Consider the following 18,839-nt stretch of genomic DNA (forward strand, 5'->3'; position numbering starts at 1 on the left):
ATTGTTCAGGGGAGTCGTGTTTCCGCTTAACTGGCTTAGAAGGACAGGAAAAGCAATCAGCAGTTAATTTTTAAGAAATTAAGAACTCAACTTCCATGTTTGACTTCCTTTGGTCTCATGCTGTTACTTGCATGTAGACTTATAGCCACCTAAAAGATCTCTTGAATGGACCAAAAGTACTGTATCCTACAAAACAATTGAGTTAGAAATGCCATCTCTGATAATATGCAATCTAAAAGTGTGTTTGTGCTGCATACTGAATGTCAGTGAGACATCCTCAACTTCAAAGCCAGGAACAGGACTGGCTGGAAACAAAGAGTGCTGCTAATGAGCAGGGCTTGTTCCCTAAGACACAACCTCCTGCCAGCCCCGCTTCCATTCCTTCTGCTGGAGCCCCTCAAGAAAGCTGCCCTCTCTGCTGTGAGCACACCAGTCCATGCAGGGCTTTGAGCACCAGGGTCCACATCACTGCCTGGAACACCAAAGCTGTGCTGTAAGCTCAAAAGTTGGACTGCTCCTCCAGGGCTGGAGTTGAAGAGGAAGGTACGAGACAGCAGATGGTTTCAAAACAAACCCACACAAACACTCCAGAAAACAGAGAGGAGAGCCCAAGTGGGATGAGCATTACTGGGATGACATGGAGCAATCTAGAGCAGCAGCTTTGCTGTGAGTGTTCATAGGCTGGGTGAGTTCATAGGCATAAAGGCATAACTAAGGCACTACACAAGAATGGCAGGAAGGAAGCTATTGCTTTTTTTGGGGATTTGTTAAGAACTACTGCACTAAGTCTACTAAGCTGGAAAACAGTGGAAATTATTTTTATCAATAATGTTTGAAACTGATCTCCAGGTGAATAGAAATGAATTATCACTATTTCAAAGTTGAACTGAAGAGGAAAACACTGTGATCCATTCTTTCTAGTTTTTTTCATTCAGTTCTACCACCTCTCAGCTGAGAACTCCATGGCCATATAACTTTCAAGAAGATAGAGTTTGGCTTATGAAGAACAAAATGAACTTCTAGGTTCAAAATTCAGTCTAGATTTAAAAATGCAAATCTTAATCTCCTATTTTTTTTTTTTTTTTTTTTTTTTTTTTTTTTTTTTTTTTTTTTTGTTATACAAAGAAGTATGGAGGTTGCCTACCTGTACACTGAATGATGGTGCTATGGAACAAAAAACAAGGCAGATCTGGATTGCCCACTTTCCTTTGGGTGCTTCTATTTTTTTTAGCCCATCTCCATGAATTTGCAAATGCAAATGTGATTTAATAAAGGACAGTGGGTGTCTGTACCGTGTAGATGCATGAAGCAGACAGAGATGCTGGTGGAGGGTGGATAATTCTAATCAAACTACTCACACCTTGCCCTCCTTGACATGCAATACCACTTTAAACAGCAGTGCTCTAATAGAGAAAAGAGCTACTGTACTTACCCACTCAATAATTTGCATAATTTTGAAGAGCTGAAAATGTCACTGCTGTTTTATGATAATTGTGGGGAAATGATTAGCTATAGCATTTATGCATTCCAGGAAAAAAAAAAAAAAGAGAAAGCGTTTTACTATTCTCTCTTTAATATTAATAAGGATTAATAAAAAGAAAAATAAAATCACCTTGGAGGACAAACATTATGTATAAAATAATGGGTGTCATATGAAGGCACATGAGTCATCCATCCATTTGCTGTAGCCTGTCATGTCTGGGAAAGTCTTAAAAAGACAACCTCTTGACTGCCCCTTCTGTAATTTCAAATGCAAATTTTAGTAATAGGAATAGCTAAAAATAAACCATTATTTTCTTCCTTCTTTGCTTTGTAGTTTTGATTAAAATATACCAAATTTATATGTCCTGTAGTTCAAACATTTTTTAATTGTGACAAATATACATGAGGTGATCATCTCATTTTCATCATTATTCTTCCAGACAAACCCTGTGAGGAGAAGATTAAGACATCAGTTCTAGGTAATGGTTTTTAGTCCTCAAAGCTCTTTGAACTTAGCAGGCTCTGTTGTTGTAGAGATACATAAAGTAAAGAGTAGGTCCAATAAAAATCCTTGCAGAGGCATGATCTCATTGAAGTCCCTGTCCAGCATCCTTTGACTTTCTATGCCTTTCTCAGACTCCTCTTTTTCTTACACTGCAATAACAGCACAGCTGAGATTTAGAAAGGTCATTTTTACAGTACTTGTGAAAGCCTAGATTGCTCTACTTTGCCCAGCTCCATCTGGCCATGAATTCCAGTCTCAGGGTTTTTGTTCTGTGTGTGATGTGAGTGATGTGTTTCTCCTGGCAGACTCTGTTCTGACAGTCTGTGCAGAATGGAGAGTTTTTTAATAGTCTTCCTCACAGTTTAGTGAAACTGCTCAGTTACACCTACAGTCTAGAAAGGAGATGTGAACGGAGGTGACAATTACTGCTAAACATGTGAAGATGAAGGTTTTAGGTACATCTTTTTTATCCAGCATAATTTTTCAGTGTGATGTAATTATATAATATAAACTCTCATTCAAAAAAACATAATAACTTCTATCCAAGGCTTAGTGAGTGTTCCAAAATATGACATACATTCTCTAGAAAGCTCTTGAGATATATTTATTTTTGCTTCATCAGGAAAATATTGTCAGGAATAGCTAAAACATGTGTATTTAAAATAACTTCATTTTTATCTTTTATTGGAGGAGAAGACTAAACCTTTTTTTGAAATGTAGGTGAAAGAATAAAAGGTAGCCTGGACTGCTATGGCAGAACTAACACAGCCTCAAAAGGAATGGTCACTCCATCTAGTGTACTAAAATGTAACTCTGTGCAACAACCCAGATCATCCAACATTCCCTGTAGAAGGGCCAGAATTTCAATAACTGCTCTACAAGTTACAGTGTCTTGCTAGAAGTAAAGCTGAGGATGCCATCAGGAGACCTCAGAGTGAATGACATATTTTCCACATTCACTTAAAAAGTTTGCAAAGACTTTGTTTTTGATATAAAAGTCCGTGTTGTTGCAATGCAGTGTGTAGAATTGTGTATATTCATCTGGACTATTTCTATGGTAGTGTAGCCATCCTAGTGTGGCTCAACACACATGACTTGACCTTGTCTCTCATTATTTATGTGTACTATACTCACTATCACTAGAAGTCATTGGCTAGAGCAGCATATATAAATCTCTCACTGACAAACTGTGGTGGTGCATTTTACAGTTTTCTGGTTGTTGTATGTAATCCTGTTGTATTTCCCTGTAAGTTGGTTTGTTCAATGTACCCCCCTCCAACTTCTTCCCTTTGGTTTCTCCCTTGTTACAGTTAGTTAGTTGTCAGTCTTATGTTATATAACTCCCGGATCCTGTCCATCACTCCGGGGCCTCTCCCTGTGCCTGGAAAGTTCCAGGGAGAGCATCGAGTGATTGGACAGGATCCCAGCTTCCCCCTCCCATGTTACCCTGATTGGTCAGTGTATCTATCAGTTATGTTCCAAGCCGCTCCCCTGTTGCCACTGATTGGATCCTTGCTGAACCCATCCCCCTGTACCACCCACAAATAAAAGTTGCTGCACAAGGGCGCTCCTTGGTGTTGCCAAGGGTGCTACTGTGGGCTTTAGTTGCTCCCCCTGTGGGACAATAAACCCAGTTTGGTTCACCTCAGCAGTGTCCTTCTCATCGTTGCCGTCAGCTGGAAGACAAGCCAAGACTCGCAGGGTCCGGAAGGTGGTGCAGCTACTGAAAGGTACCTGACTTGCTGTGGTGCCAGAGCTGGCCAGGGTGAGAAGACCAGTGCACCGTGACAACAAACTAAAATCTTAAATTTGATTTTCTGGGTTTTTTCATTGCGTATTTTTTTCTAATAATTAGATGAAAGCATCCTTTGTTAGGAAAGGTCATGTTTTAACTCCACCCAGCAACTGAGTACCCTGCAGCTGCTTACACACACCCTTTTCTTGGTGAAATGAGGAGAATCCAAAAAAAGACATAAAATTCGTGGCTTGAAAGAAAAAAACATTAATAATAATAATGGAAAAGGAAAAAAGAGAGGGATAAAGCCCAAGAAAGACTTCTTTGGGCAGTCTGTTCCAGCGGCTCACTACACTGACAGTAAAGAACTTTTTCCTGATACATAACCTGAATTTGGTATTGACTACTGAAGTGCTTGAAAAAGCAGGAGGTACGAACTGTCACATCACTTGGATACCTTTAGTTTATCAATTTCACCTAATACTTGTTTTTCCTTCCAGTGATTGTGACAGAGTCTAAGTCACAGCTAGAATTTTTGTTTATTTTCCATATACATAACTAGTTTCATAAGCACTTTATTTTTCCAATGTTACAATTTTTGAGACAGTGGGTTTTTTGTCAGTTTTTCTCTGTCAGGATTTTTTACTTAGTAGTTCATGCTACATCTTATTTATCAATAAAGGCTTTGTAAATACTTTAAGTTCAAGACCTTTTGAAGAGTATCAGTCTATCTTATCAATCTATCTTATCAATTATTTTGTGAAGAGTATCAATCTATCTGCTTTCCCTTCCACAGGTATACCCATAGCAGACCATGTGAGTGAGCAGTTCAGAATGAAAAAAATAATGTATACTGGTAACAGTTATATGCTAATTCATTAAGGTCTGACTCTACCCAAGTGCTAATTAAAGGAGAAATATTTGAAGTATAAAGTAAGGCTTGCAAGCATATTACACACAGGTTCTTCCCTGACACATTTCCCGTCTATCACACTTATTACTGCGGGGTGGGCTGACAGGTAATTATGTACTTGCAGGAGAACTGATACAGAAGATATTATGATCTCAAAAGCAAACATTTATAATCATTTTATCTAAACAGAAGACAGCCTCACCTTGATGAAGGTCTGCATTTAGTGAACATTTTAAGGCAACAGTCACTGCACTCTCAAGGAAGATACCTGATAAACTATCCATCAGTAGATACCAAGCCAGCATATATAGAATGTGCTGCAAGAATGTGACCTATTCATATGGTAGTACATGGGGAAAAAGGATTGATTTTGTGATGATACCATAGGACGGGGATTTACAAAATTCCATTTTAATTTCCAGGTTAATTAATTTCCAGATTACTTATGTGCAGGCATTTTACTGACATAGAGACGCACTGAGAGAGATTCTAGCTGGAGGGTCATACAACATGGAGAAATCATGCTGAAGGCATCTGATGTGCTGGATTATTTGATTGCCATAGGAATATATGCCCTACTATCCTGAAGGTGTGTTCCCAGATGTATCAGATCTTCCCAGATGGGATCCGGTGAGGTTACACTGTGAGAGGGATCCTCCAAAGAAGCACATATGCTTCTACTGTGGTGCAGTACAAATTATTTTGCTGTTTTGGAACAGGTATCAACTGATTGTGGTTCAGGCTGTTAATTTACATCTAGCAAAGTTTTTGCCAGGTGTAGAGAAGGCTGTTCATGTGAGTTCATATGAATTTTCTGACTCGGGGAAGGGGATAGCTGGACAGAGGCAAGAAGACCTAGTCACATGCTGAATAGATGAAGATATAGCTGCAGTTATATCATGCAGATTTTATTTTATTTAAAAAGAAATCCCATTACGTCCTGACATTTTGAGGTTTCTTGAGTTCTTCTTTTAGATCTTTTCCGCTCAGTTCATCTCTTTTTCAAATGAGCTGCATTTTTACTCATGTTTCTCTCTAGCTATCTGCCAAAATTAACACTCATCCATGTGATGTCAGTCATTCTGTTGCGATTGTTCATTGCTTACTACAGTCAAACCCAGACAGTAATTAAATAATAATGCTTTGATACACATTTGCTCCTTTTTCTGTAAGGTTTAGAATCCATCACAATGTGTTTTACCTTCCACTGTACCCCAAAACTACAAGACAAGTTTTTATATCAGCCATTGGGTTTCTATCAACTTTCCATAAAGGTCCAGCAGGCTGTGCACAAGTATTAGTTCCCTCACATGGATCTGATTTTAACACAAGAATAAAATATTCATCAACTAAATTATTCAAGGAGTAATTGTTGGTATTTGTTGAATAATGTATTCTGTTCATGGTGCCTGAATACTACAAGAATGAGCTGAATAAATTATATGCCAAAGCAACAAAATCACTGCCTTGCATTTGTTGAATAGCATTTTATCTAAGCTAAATATATTTTAATAAAAACATAGCTTAAGAGAACAAAAAATTTTTACCTTTTTATTTTTTCTGACAAAGAGTATGTCGTTAGGTATGTATTGTGATAGTCCTTAAACTGTACAACAGATGTTGAGAACTGACAGCTAGAACAATAATACCTTGTGTGGTGATTTTGAGAGACCACAAAACACAGTATTTCTTACCTTCAGAAAACATTTATTTTATTGTTACTAGAAAGAAGTCTAGTAAGTGGGCCACAGTAATCGTGAAACTCAAGTTCTGCTTATTCAGTGTTAAAGTTTATATGTTCTACACATTCAGCTACTTTACTCCCCTTGCTTGCTTGAATCACGTTCTTCACTACATGAACAAATATTGTACTATTGAAAAAATACACATGCTTTTATTTAAGGGTAGCACTGAACAATTCCACATGGACAGAAAAACCCGATTTTCAGCGATGAGCTGTTTCATCCAAGAAACCTGTGAACCAGGAAGTCTGGTCTGAATAAATAATGTGGACATAGAACAGGCCCATGTTGAACAGAACTAAGAGATGACAGTCCTTCAATTCGGTGCTGACTTGAATAATGACAAATGTGATCCCAACAGAAAAAGTCTGGCTGCTTAATTCAAGCTGCCTCCATGTGTGTGGAAAGGATGTTAAAAAGGAACAATTCTATTTGAAAAAGTTTACACTGCCATTGTGTCCTGGCTAATATTCCTTGAGGCAACATTTTAACTTCAAATGGCTGCTGACGCCTCCATTTATGCAGAGGTGTTTCTGATAGTTCTAATATGCTGGCCTGCTCTCTTTCTTTTGGTTAAACTGCAAGGGAACATTGCACCAGTCAAATCTAGTCAATGAAATTGCAAGATATCCACCTTTAACACTTACCTGGAAAGTAGAACAAGAGAGGGTGGTATGGATCCTATGGGTCCTGCATGCACAATTCACAAGCTACTGACACTTATGAAAAGAGAGTGCTAAACAATCTTTTCATAGTCACACAATAATTCACATTACATTGACTGTTTCCTACAAGGATAAACACATTATCTTGAGACATGGAGTTTAAATGTGCTCAGTAGGTGCATGTCTGTGTGGACAGGTAGCACAAAAAATTGTTCCTTTTGATTATTTCTTCATTCATCAATACAGAGACTCCCAATGTCAGTTTGTTTCAGTGTCAGTCAAAGGACCTTGAAAGCATGGTGAAATCAGAAATCAGTAAAAGTAACATAATTAAACATAAATTAAGCACATGCTTGCAAAGAGCATTCACTCAAGAAATGGGTTTGATTTAAACACTCACTTATATATTTTGCTAACTGGGTCCTAAATAAGCATCTGCCACTTTATAGAAAATCATATTCTGATTGGTATATTTAGTGCTATCTACTATGGAAGAATTTATCTTCCTTGTAAATATTCTTACCAGCACTGACTCTGTGAAATGTTGGTTTCTTCGGATATCTCTTCCCTGCCCTCACAACACTGCATGAGAACAGCTTACTAATTACAAGGAATTCAATTCCTGTTGGTGACTTCAGCCTTGATTGCTATGAGATTCAGATGCTGTCACAACCCAAGGTGAAGACTTCACCTGGGGAGAGAAGCATGCAAATACTGCATACTATAAAAAGGAGAAGAAAAATACTGACAAAAACAAGGCAGAATTGTCTTAGAAAAAAATTAGGGTTTTGAGTTTTTAATGCAGTTCAGAAGATTAATTAACTCTTACTTAGCTTTGAGAGACAAAGAGAAAAGCTGTACTTGGATCAAAGACGGCTACTTCATTGCTTCTTGCAGCAAAGACAAATTACTGTAAAAGAATACTAATATCTCTATTTAGCACATACATATTCTTATGCTACTAGAACTTTCACATCATGTCGTTCTTTTGAATGCAATAAAAGTAGTCCCTTGTAACATGCTAACAGGTTAGTGTAAAATGGTCTTCCTCACTCATGAAGATTATTTCTCTTTTCTCAGACCATGATGGTGAAATTGAAGGTTTTGTTTCATCTTTTTGGCTGCTTAATAAATATAAATCTTAAAATGCTTCTCTTTTAAAATTAAATTAGGCTTTGATAATTTTTTCATAGAATAAATTCACCTGTAAGGAAGTTTCTGAGAATGTAGAGAAATCTACCCTCTAACTTGTAAAACAGTTCATTTTCAGATGTGTTTGAGAGGAAAGATCACTAAAGACTCTTTGCCCTTGATTTAAATTGGTGAAATCCAACAGACTGGCTTGTATTCTGCAATTATAAATGTGTACTAAATATGTTCTCATAAGGAGAATAAAAGTTATTCATATTGCAAAAGAAAATATAACAAAACCTTATGCCTCTGATGAGATTGTGATGAGTGGAAGGAAGAGCCAAAGGAGAAAGATAACAGTAAATAAAGTGAAATTATGAAAACAATATTTGGAAAGAAATAGTAATTAAGAAAGAAATTTCTTCTCAGCCACACACTAATTGGTAGACATATACTTGAAAAAGGAAAGCTTACAGAGTTTATCTTCCACCTTGTCTTTTAAAATTACCGTATAAAGATGTATAGATGCTCCTATAATTTGAAAGCAGTCATTTAACCTTGTATTCCATCTCTGTACTTTACAACTGCATTTCTTTAAAAATCTGCATAATATTTACATAATGAGGCTCAGACCCTAATATGCCAGACAATTGTTCAGCAAACTTCCCTTGTAAGCAATTATAGACAAAGAGAGAGAGGGAAAAAAAAAAAGATAATAGAGAAGTCATTGGTTTCTGTTATGGAAAAACATCTAAATGTCCAAACCTATTGTCTTGGCTGTTAGCTTATGCCTTTTCTGCAAGAATTTCTGGTGGCCCAATACAAATGTCTATTATTTGAGTCTCTAGGTTATAATTTTTTTAAATAAAATTGTAATTAATATTTGTGAAGATTGCATATGCCAGACTATACTAGCACAAGTACAATGCTAGCTAGTTTCTACAAAAGTATGGCAAGCTAATAGAAACTGCAGGTATTCACACTGTGTCTCTGTCTGAAGTCTACAGAACTCTGCAGAAAAATTTGCCTGAAAGTCTTATGGATCTTACAAATTTGAAGAGAATAAACTGAACTATTTTCAGCTGTTTTTTTCTCTCTGCCTCCTGTTGCTCTACAGGGTCATTTCCTGTAACGCAGTGTATTTGAAATGGGAATTTCATATGTCATATGCATAATTGTCTTCTAGATTCTCTTCTCATGACATCATGAAAACAAGGAAAATTATAGAGGGATAAATTTTTAAAAGAATTTTGATTTATGAAATTTTATCACAGAATTGGTTGCTGGTAAAAAAAAAAAAACAAAAAAAACCCACAAAAAAACCCAAGAACAAACAAACAAACAAACAAACAAACAAAAAAAAAAAAAAAAAAAACAAAACAAACAAACAAAAAAAAAACCAAAAAAAAACCCACCTGAAGTGATGCAGGCTTGAAATATCTGAGCTGCTTTACAGGCAAATTATGCTCCTCTTAAGGTTAATCCCAATATAGTATGTGCTCAGTAATCTAAGAGTGTTTGGCTGGTCCATATTCTGGTAAAGCATCATGGTCTATTTGCCCATTGCCTTCAGTCTACACCACATGACAAATTCCTTTGTATTAATTGCTGCCCAGCAAAAACACTTTCATTAACTGTAAATATTTCTCCCCAAATACAAGAATACTTTTTTGTTAGTTTTGACTACATTTATTCTCTTTAAAGCACTCATGCGAGAGAAATTCTGATTTTTGGAACAGTTGTCAAATGTGAAAGTGCCATGAATATGCATACAAGCATGTATTCACACAAACATTGATATCACATGTGCCTGCCTGACCTTTATGAAAGCTTTCTGTGGGCTGAGAAATGGAAGAGGAAAGAAGGAGTCTTTTGGCAGAGAAATAACAAGTATGTCTTTCTCTATAAAGCCTGCAGGAAAATGAGCAGCTGTTGTGGAGGAAGTAAAGGACAATATGCAAAGCAGCCATCAGCATGAACATGGATGTTCACCATGTGATACTTCAAAACTGAGGATCAGCATGCTTCTTCATCTGTGTACCTGAACTCAGCCAGGAAAGAAAGAGCACTTAAGACACATCCCTATGTCATCAAATGAAAGGGAAAAGAGGTTGAAACTCTGCAGTGGATGGCTGTGATCTCTCTAGAAGGGATAGGAAAGGAAGGAGAGGCAGTGGGGTAGCTCTGCTTGTTAGAAAGTGGTTTGGTGATGAGATGGTGACAAGAGGGTCCAATGTTTTAGGGTAAGAATTGGGGGAAGGCCAACAAGACAGATAGTGGTGAGGAAGCACCTCTATTGATGTGTCCAGTTCTGGGCCCCTCATTTCAAGAATATTGAGCTGCTGGAGCAAGTCCAGAGAGTAAAGCTGGTGAAAGGTCTGAAAGATAAATCCTATGAAGAACAGCTGAGTAAGCTGGGGTTGTTTAGCCTGGAAACAGAAGGCTGGATGTTGCTCTCTGCAACTACGTGAAATGAAGCTGTAGTGAGGTGGAGATTGTTCATGTCTTCAGAGTAAAAAGCAGTTAGACATTAGGTCTCAAGTGGCATCAGGGCAACTCTAGATTACATATTAGGAAAAAATTCCTTATCAAAAGGCTTGTCAAGCATTGTAACAGGCTTCCCAATAAGTGGTTCAGTCACCATCCTTGTAGATATTTAAATGATGTGTAGATGGCCATGGTTTAGTGGTGGACTTGGCAGTGCTGTGACTTGCTAAGTACAGGTGAAGAAGGAAAAATCTGTTCCAACTGTATTATTTGATGACTACAGTGGATGACTATAAATATGCCCATGCATTTCCTGGAAATGTTACTTCATTTTCTCAAGAAAGAACCTTCAGTGAAAGAAAATGTTCATTTATAACATTTATTCATACAGCTGCATATATTTACATGCATTCAATCACTATAAAAAACAGTGTTGAAAGACAACCTGAAGAAAAGAGAATTGAATGCACTGTAATGCCATTACTTCGAGTAAATGTATGAAGAAAAATAGGAATTTTTAAAACTTCTGGTTCCTTTTTGATTCATTCAGGCATGGAATCAGACATTTTGATAATGCTCTTGTACATATCATTAAAAGGAGAGATTAAAAAAAAAATAAAACAAAGAATAGGAAAAGAGAGGAAGAGGAAAGGAAAAAGAAAACAGGGAAAAAGGAAAGAGGGAAAGATTTACAGTGCTTTATTTTTCTATAGTCCGGGTTATAATCTAGTTATAATCTCAGTCTCTCCTGTGCTCTTTGGACAACTACTTCTCACAAGAAAAGCTGAGATCTCTGCCATCTTATAAAAATTCTATCACAGTACTGGCAGAATGAGATGAGCTCTGGCTTGAACTTCCAGTAAATTTTCCCTAAATGTCACGTTTAAGACCACAATTTCAACACAGTCATGGACTCTTTAGGTACTTAAATGAATTTCCAATTTTCAGTGTGGTATAAACTTAGCAGAGGTTGCAATCTTTGTTTCAGAAATGGATCATAGCAGCATTAAGTGCGTCCTGAACGCTGTGGGAAAAATGGCCATTAACTCATCCATAATAAGGCCCAGACATTAAAATCCTGAATTACTTTCAGAAAGTTAAAGGGTAGAAAACCTTTTATTTATAAATCTCAGTTACTTTAAAAATTCATTCCCATTTCTGGTTGTTAAGCATTAAGTTCTCATAATTTCTAAAAATCCTGGAGTAGTTAATCAATCACACCAACCAAATGTTAACTGCTTGCCTCAAACAGCTCTTGCAAAACCCTTATTCGACAGGTTCATTTGACATTTGTTTGCAGCAAACATGTAAATGAAGACTACCACCCATATGGACAATAGCTTTAAAGGAAAAAGATAACACTGAGGGGAATGACTGATTTGTAGGCTATATTTTCTGTCATAGAGAACAAAGTGATATCTACATATTGTCAATCATGTTTATTGAGGGTTAATTTGGCTTCAATCCTTCAACAGATGACAGGAAACATGAAAGGCATGTAGGTAAAACCCCAGCATATCATATGCACAAGACTCCATTATATATGCATCTGAACACAATTTACCTCTGACCTTAAAGGGATGTGGCAAGTGAAGCATCTTTCATTTGCAGTATATCATGTGTGGTACAGCTGGAGGGAAGAGATGCCATCCACAGGGACTTGGAAAGTCTTGACAGGTGGACCATGCAAACTCCACAAAGTTCCAAAAAGCCAAGTGCATGGTTAAGGCAAGCACAAATACAGGCTGGGTGAAAAATGGATGGAGGCCCACCCTTGAAGAGAAGGACTTGAGGATGTTGGTAGACAAGAAGCTTGGCAATATGTGCCTGTAGCCCTGAAATCCGACTGTTTCCTGAGCTGCATCAAAAGCAGTGGAGCTGGAAGCAGATGACTTTTATGGTACCTTTCAAACCAAACCATTCTACGATTCCGTGAATCTGTGAGCTCTGTGCTTTAACTGAAATAACAAGAGTTCAAGACCAGGTGCAGCCTTTCCAAACTTTCTGGCTATCACATGGATGTGCCTTGGGGCTCTGTGTTCAGCAGAAAAACCAGAAGGTTTGTTTTTGAAAGGTGAATATCATTACTCGTCCAATATTACTCCATGGTTCAATTTGTTTGGGTTTTAAGATCAAACGCAAATTATTGTGTCTCCTGAAAACCAAATCAAAGTTTCTCGTACATCTACCAAAACTTTAATGAGTTTAGAAAATACATAAGATAAAGGACATAAATCTTTCTTTATCAAAGTTTTTATGTGGTTGTCAACCACTTATTCTTAGTAGAAGGCATATGTAGGGATTTAATTTCCATTAGATGATTATTTCATTACTGAGGTCTTTCATTGAAATGTGTATTATTTGTCTATAATCTAGCCAAGATAAAATGCTGAACACCTTACTCAGATGAACAGATTCATACTTAATAGAAATGTTTTTCACTGGTTTAGTGTAAGCACCAATGTTTTCAGTCCTGTTTTCTCTGCCACACAGACCATTGTAGGCTTTAAACTCTTCCTACTGTGAAAACTGGTTATACTACATTTCCTATAAATTCCATCCATCCAAACATCAGCGGCTTTAAACATATCATATTAATAAGCATAAAAGAAGATGGAAGATAAGTAATGAATAAATAACATTGCAAAGAAAAAAAGTTCTTTTGCAACCAATCAGTGAATATAAAAAATCTCTTCTCAGTATGAATATAACATTATTTCCAAGGCTAAAATGAAGGGAAAAAGAAATCACATTTACTAATTACTATTTGCTTAAAATTCACCCCTAATACCACATAGTATGTAAGGCATTGTGGACATACATTCATTTCTAGGCTCGATGTAAACTGTGGCATTTCATGTGTCAGTACTTTGAAACCACTAGAAATTCTGGTTAAGTTCAAAGCAAATACTGAATATGTATCTGTAAAACTTTGTAAAGTTTCCTTATTCCTGTGATAATTTAATCTGCTGCAATAGACTACAGGAGATAAAAATAATAATAAAAATATTATTTAAAGCTTGTTGCTAAAAATTATGGTACGAAATAAATATCAGATATTTTCAATGCAATGAGGATCATGAACATGGGAAACCTGACTGCCACCTAAACTTTCATGGAACTTGAAGGAACCCCTTGGAGATTATCTTTGTCTCATAGCTCAGAGAAATCCTATCTAGCCATGGAGCAACAGATAAGAACTCCTTGCAAATGAAAGTAGGGCCTTCAGCATGTTTTGACAATAATTATATTGCCTCAGAATTTAATGAACTATTACTATTGTCAAGAAGAAAATTATATATTTAGTAAAAACAGAAAAAAGAAAAGTAGAAAGGAATGTTAATCTTAACATGGAGAATAAGAATTAATTCCCTAAGTAATCAATATAGCTAACAATTTCAGTGTGTGAAAAACAAAAGTCATCAGATTTATATCTTTGGAATTAGATTCTGTTTAACTCTATGTATATATGAATTAATTCAATATCTGCAATTTAAAAGAATCAATATATAAAATGTTAGATATAAGGGGAAAAACTATTCTGATGGTCTGACATGGCCTTCTGATACTTCCAGAAAAACTCAGAATTCAGAGAAGGAGATTTCTGCTTGAATGCTAGAAACAGATCTGGGTTAAGTGCCTATATTGATACATAACTTTTAATGGAGAACTGACATAGAGACAGTTCCAAATCTATTATTGAGCTAAAACAAATGCAGAAGATGCATGCAGAATTCTTCAGGTAGTGGAATGAGACACACAATCAGATAAGACCAGTTTTTCTACAAATGCTGATGTCAATTATGATTAACAATGCATGTCAACAGGGAAGACGTGAGACTGCAAGAAGTGAAATCTTGACACAGGTTTTGTAATACTCTGTTGTTGTGCTTTAAATTATTCCTGAATAGAAAATTATGGATAAGCTATTATAGAACTTAGCTTGTGTGCATGGACATGTCAGGAGTAAATTGACTCCAATTTTGACTAACAGAAAGCTAACATCTAATGGGATAACAATTTCTGTGAGCCATATGGGCACATGAATATTTTCTAATTTTCTTCTATGAATATTATCTGTTCTTTTTCTATAGACACATTGTGTTATAATTATTATTTGGATGAAATAAACAAAATATGATTATTGGAAGGTTAAAGGAGAAGAAGGACAATGGCAACCTGTCTACAATGTAAATTATGCCAATGAATCAGAAAGGACTGTGACACTTTTTTAAAAAATACATTAGCTCTCTGAAGCATTGCAAATTGGGAGGCAGGTGTTTTGGTGTGCATTCAGGTGGGAGATTTTTGAGAAGGAGTTAAAACTGGATTCCAATTCACAAAAAGGTATCTGCTCATTTGATATATCCAGTTTAACAAAAAAACACCCATTTTTGTGTACTTCTCTGCAGACCTCACAGCTAACTTAGATAACTGTTTACCACAGAACCATATGATTTTATCTTTTCCCTGTGGAATGGACCTTTATGAACTGTAATGGCTGACAAAAAAGAACACTGAAAAAATGTTCTGCTATGAAACCTAAAAATCATCAGATGCAATATTAAAAATATCAGCTATATGGGGGGAAAAGTTCTGGGGAATGCAGTCACTAAGTGTCTAAGGTACTCCATAGGGTAACATAAACCAACATGAGTCCGTGTATCATGTAAAGAAATAAGAAAGAAATGGAAAAATACAAAAACATTTATGCCCTTGTTTAAATATCACTATCTGCAGTAGTCGATGATTAAACCCTTCTTAAGAAGATGATATTACTAATATATTTAAATGCTTATAGGCTTTGCAGATTCCAGAGAAGCCTTGGGAGGTCCTCTAAGCCAAGATGTTTGTCCTGTTCAAAACCATGCCATTTGAACTCCCAGTTAAAGACAATCAAGGTCTCATACAGGTAAGCTCAGATAATGCGCTAGGATTGAATTTTTAATAACACCTCCACCTTCAAGGAAATTACAAAATATATTTAAAAGTTGAATTGCACTTAAACTTTATTTGAAAAGAAGTTTTGAATAGTAACGAGAGTTATGTGGAAAAAAAAAATTATACATCCTCTACTTAACAGCCTCTTATATGCGTAAATAATTTAAATTACTTATAAATGAGAATGTCTTCTGTGTATACTTCAATTACTGCTTTTAGTATATTTTCTCTCTTTTTTGTGTAGCATAGAGCATATACTCAATATGTCTCCAGTGCCTATTATCACTGTTCTTGTATAATAAACTTCTTATCTGTGAGAATATGACCTTGACACTGTGAAAAAAAACCTTTTAAAGAATAGCTCAATTAAAATCTAATACCTCTGTTTAGGATTTGATTTCATTACTATTCATAAGACCATGCAACACTATTTGAGTCATGAGTTCTCATGCAACTCGAATACTCGTTTCAAAAGAGTCATTACAAAAATAATTTTTATTCTTCTCTCTGCCCTATTGATTTTCAGTCACCATGGAGCTTTCTTTGTTGACTTTGCAAAGGTCTCTGTTGAAAGTTCATGCTATTGTTGTGATAATAATTGTTGATCAGGGTCCATTTGGAGCAGGTAAATTTAAATGCAAGCTAGGTAGAGGTGGGCAGTAGTAAAGGTGCATGCAAATCCCAGAATCACAGAATGACTTAGGTGGGAAGAGACTGTAAATATTATTTAGTTCCAGCCCCCCTGCCATGGGACACCTTCCACTATCCCTTGCTCAAAGCCCCCATCCAACCTGCCCTTGAATATCTCAGGGATAGGGCATCCACAGCTTCTGTGGGCAACTTGTTCTAGTGCCTTACCACCCTCACAATGAATTTTTTTAATAATATCTCATGTAAATATTTCCTCTTCTAGACTAAAACCATTCCCCATGTCCTATCACTATCTGCCCATATAAAAAGTCACTCTCCCTCTTTTTTTAAAGCCCCCTGTAAATAGTGAGGCAGGTCCCAGTGAGGTGTCCCTGCAGACTTCTTTCCCCAAAGCAACAGTAAATGGGCTGGGCATGAGTGTCACTCATAATCTACACGAGTGTCACTCAGGAGGGCACAGTTGCACCCCAAAGATGAACTCTGGATGTGTCACTTAACCTGAATGTTTGTTTATCCATCTCTAATTGAGAATAATAATTGTCTACCCTGTAGGGAATTATGGTTCTCAATCAATTAATTTTGCAAACTGTTCTAAGAAGGATAGACAAACAGCCTTGCACACAGGAAGTGGAAAATAGCATTTAAAAGCCTTAAGCTTGACTTCAGTATCATTGGATTTGAATTGGCATGGACATTTGTACTTGCAAAACAATCTCTTTCTTGGATATAAATTTCTCTTTTCCTCATCAGTGAATATATTTCTTCTCTTTTCCCTTTTTTATTTAAAATCAGTTAGCTTTTTTAAAAATCGAGAATATCAATTAGCAAAACAAGGTCAAAGACTGGTATTTAATGGAAGGGGCAATATCTTTAACAAAAAAAAAAAAAAAAAAAAAAAAAAGGGAAAAAAATCATGTGAAAGTTTCAGGCCATGATCAAGGAGCAAAACGAAGAAGGAATATGAGCTGATTTAGATAAATACTAACTTCACTGAAGTTATTATGCATTAACTGAGCATTTATTCTGAATGTGAAAAGGCAAATTAACACCACAAAAGTCCTACAAATCAAAAGGTGACTCAGATCAAATAAAGGCAAAATGCAAGCTATCAAAAATCAAGCTCAGTCCACCCTGAGTTCAGAATGTGAACATGATTAACAAAGATTTTTGATATAGGCAAAAAAGAAAGAAGAAATTGTAAAAATTATGTGTTGTCTAAATCTCATACAAATACCTTGTTTTTCACTGAAAAGGAATAAGTGAAACAAAGGAAGATAAACAGAGGCTGCATAATGGACAAAAACATGTTAAGAACAAAATGAGAATCTGAATTATTACACCTAAGATGAACTAAATCTCATGTTTGAATTGCAAAATAGATAAACACTATTGCAGAATTCTGGAATAAATGGTACACTGGATAAACTGTAAAATTTGTACCAATATTCCTTATGCTGAGTATATAAACACTTGATTTGAGAACTACATATATGATAAATATTTACAAAGGGCAGTAATTCAGGTTGGGACTAAGGTGCTAACCTACCCTTGGTCACGTGAAAAAGCAAGTTTTATGGGAAAGAATAATTAGAGAAATTGAGATAGGTAAAAAGGGGAAATATGCAACGCACAGGAACATGATGGCCTGACATGACAACTTTTGCTTGTAAAACGTAATTGATTTTCTAGATAAAGAAATTGAAAAACATCCCTGATATTTTTAGCGAAACATAGGAAATTGATGCTGTATAATAGACTACTTGTTAAACTGGATTAGAGTACTAAAAATTGAATGGTGGAGTAGAAACCTATTAAAGGGGAAATTTTGGAGGTTATTCAGAAAAAAAAGAAGAGGTGATTTTTTTTGTTTTTATCAAATAAGTTTTGATATTAAACTTAGCTGTTATCTGCTTTAATGATGTTGCCATAAAAATGTGAAGTTTAAGCATATGGCATTGTTACAAGTAATGCAGAACATGAGCAGCAACAACACTAAGAGCACACAGAGATCCCAAAGACCAAAATAAGATCTGTGCTAAGACAATTAATAGTATAAAAAAACCCATGAGAAATTTAGTTGCTACTAACAAGAATTAGCATCATGAACAACATTTGTTGGGTGAGGATGATGCTGTTTTGTTAATGGCCTGTTTGATGTGCATAATCAGCCTGAAAACCCCATTGTACCAGTCAAGGGATATTTAGTATGGTAGGCAAGTGTTCAAGCAGAGCACAGCCAAAGCTTTTTCTTTGCCTGACTGTGCATGACTCATTATCAAGAAACAAGAACTCATTGAAAGAAGTGTAAAGAAGAGTTTGAGGAATGATCAGAGCAGAAAAAGTTAACCTGAAGAGAATTTCTTGTTTAGCTAATCAGAGACCAAGGGCCCTGTGATTTTTGAGGGTGAAGATGAGAGATGCTTGACAGTGACCCAAGCATCCCAGACCCATCCTTTATTCCTTTGCACTCTCCATATGTAATTGTGGTCTGTGTAGCTCTTTCTGACAAAATAGAAACCAGTTTTCAACTCTGCCTTCAGCTTTGGATTGGTTGAGTCACTTTTTTGTTACTAGAGAGAAGTTCCAG

This window comes from Zosterops lateralis (assembly GCF_965231275.1).
Source record: "Zosterops lateralis genome assembly, chromosome: 3".
In the NCBI taxonomy this organism is placed as follows: Eukaryota; Metazoa; Chordata; class Aves; order Passeriformes; family Zosteropidae; genus Zosterops; species Zosterops lateralis.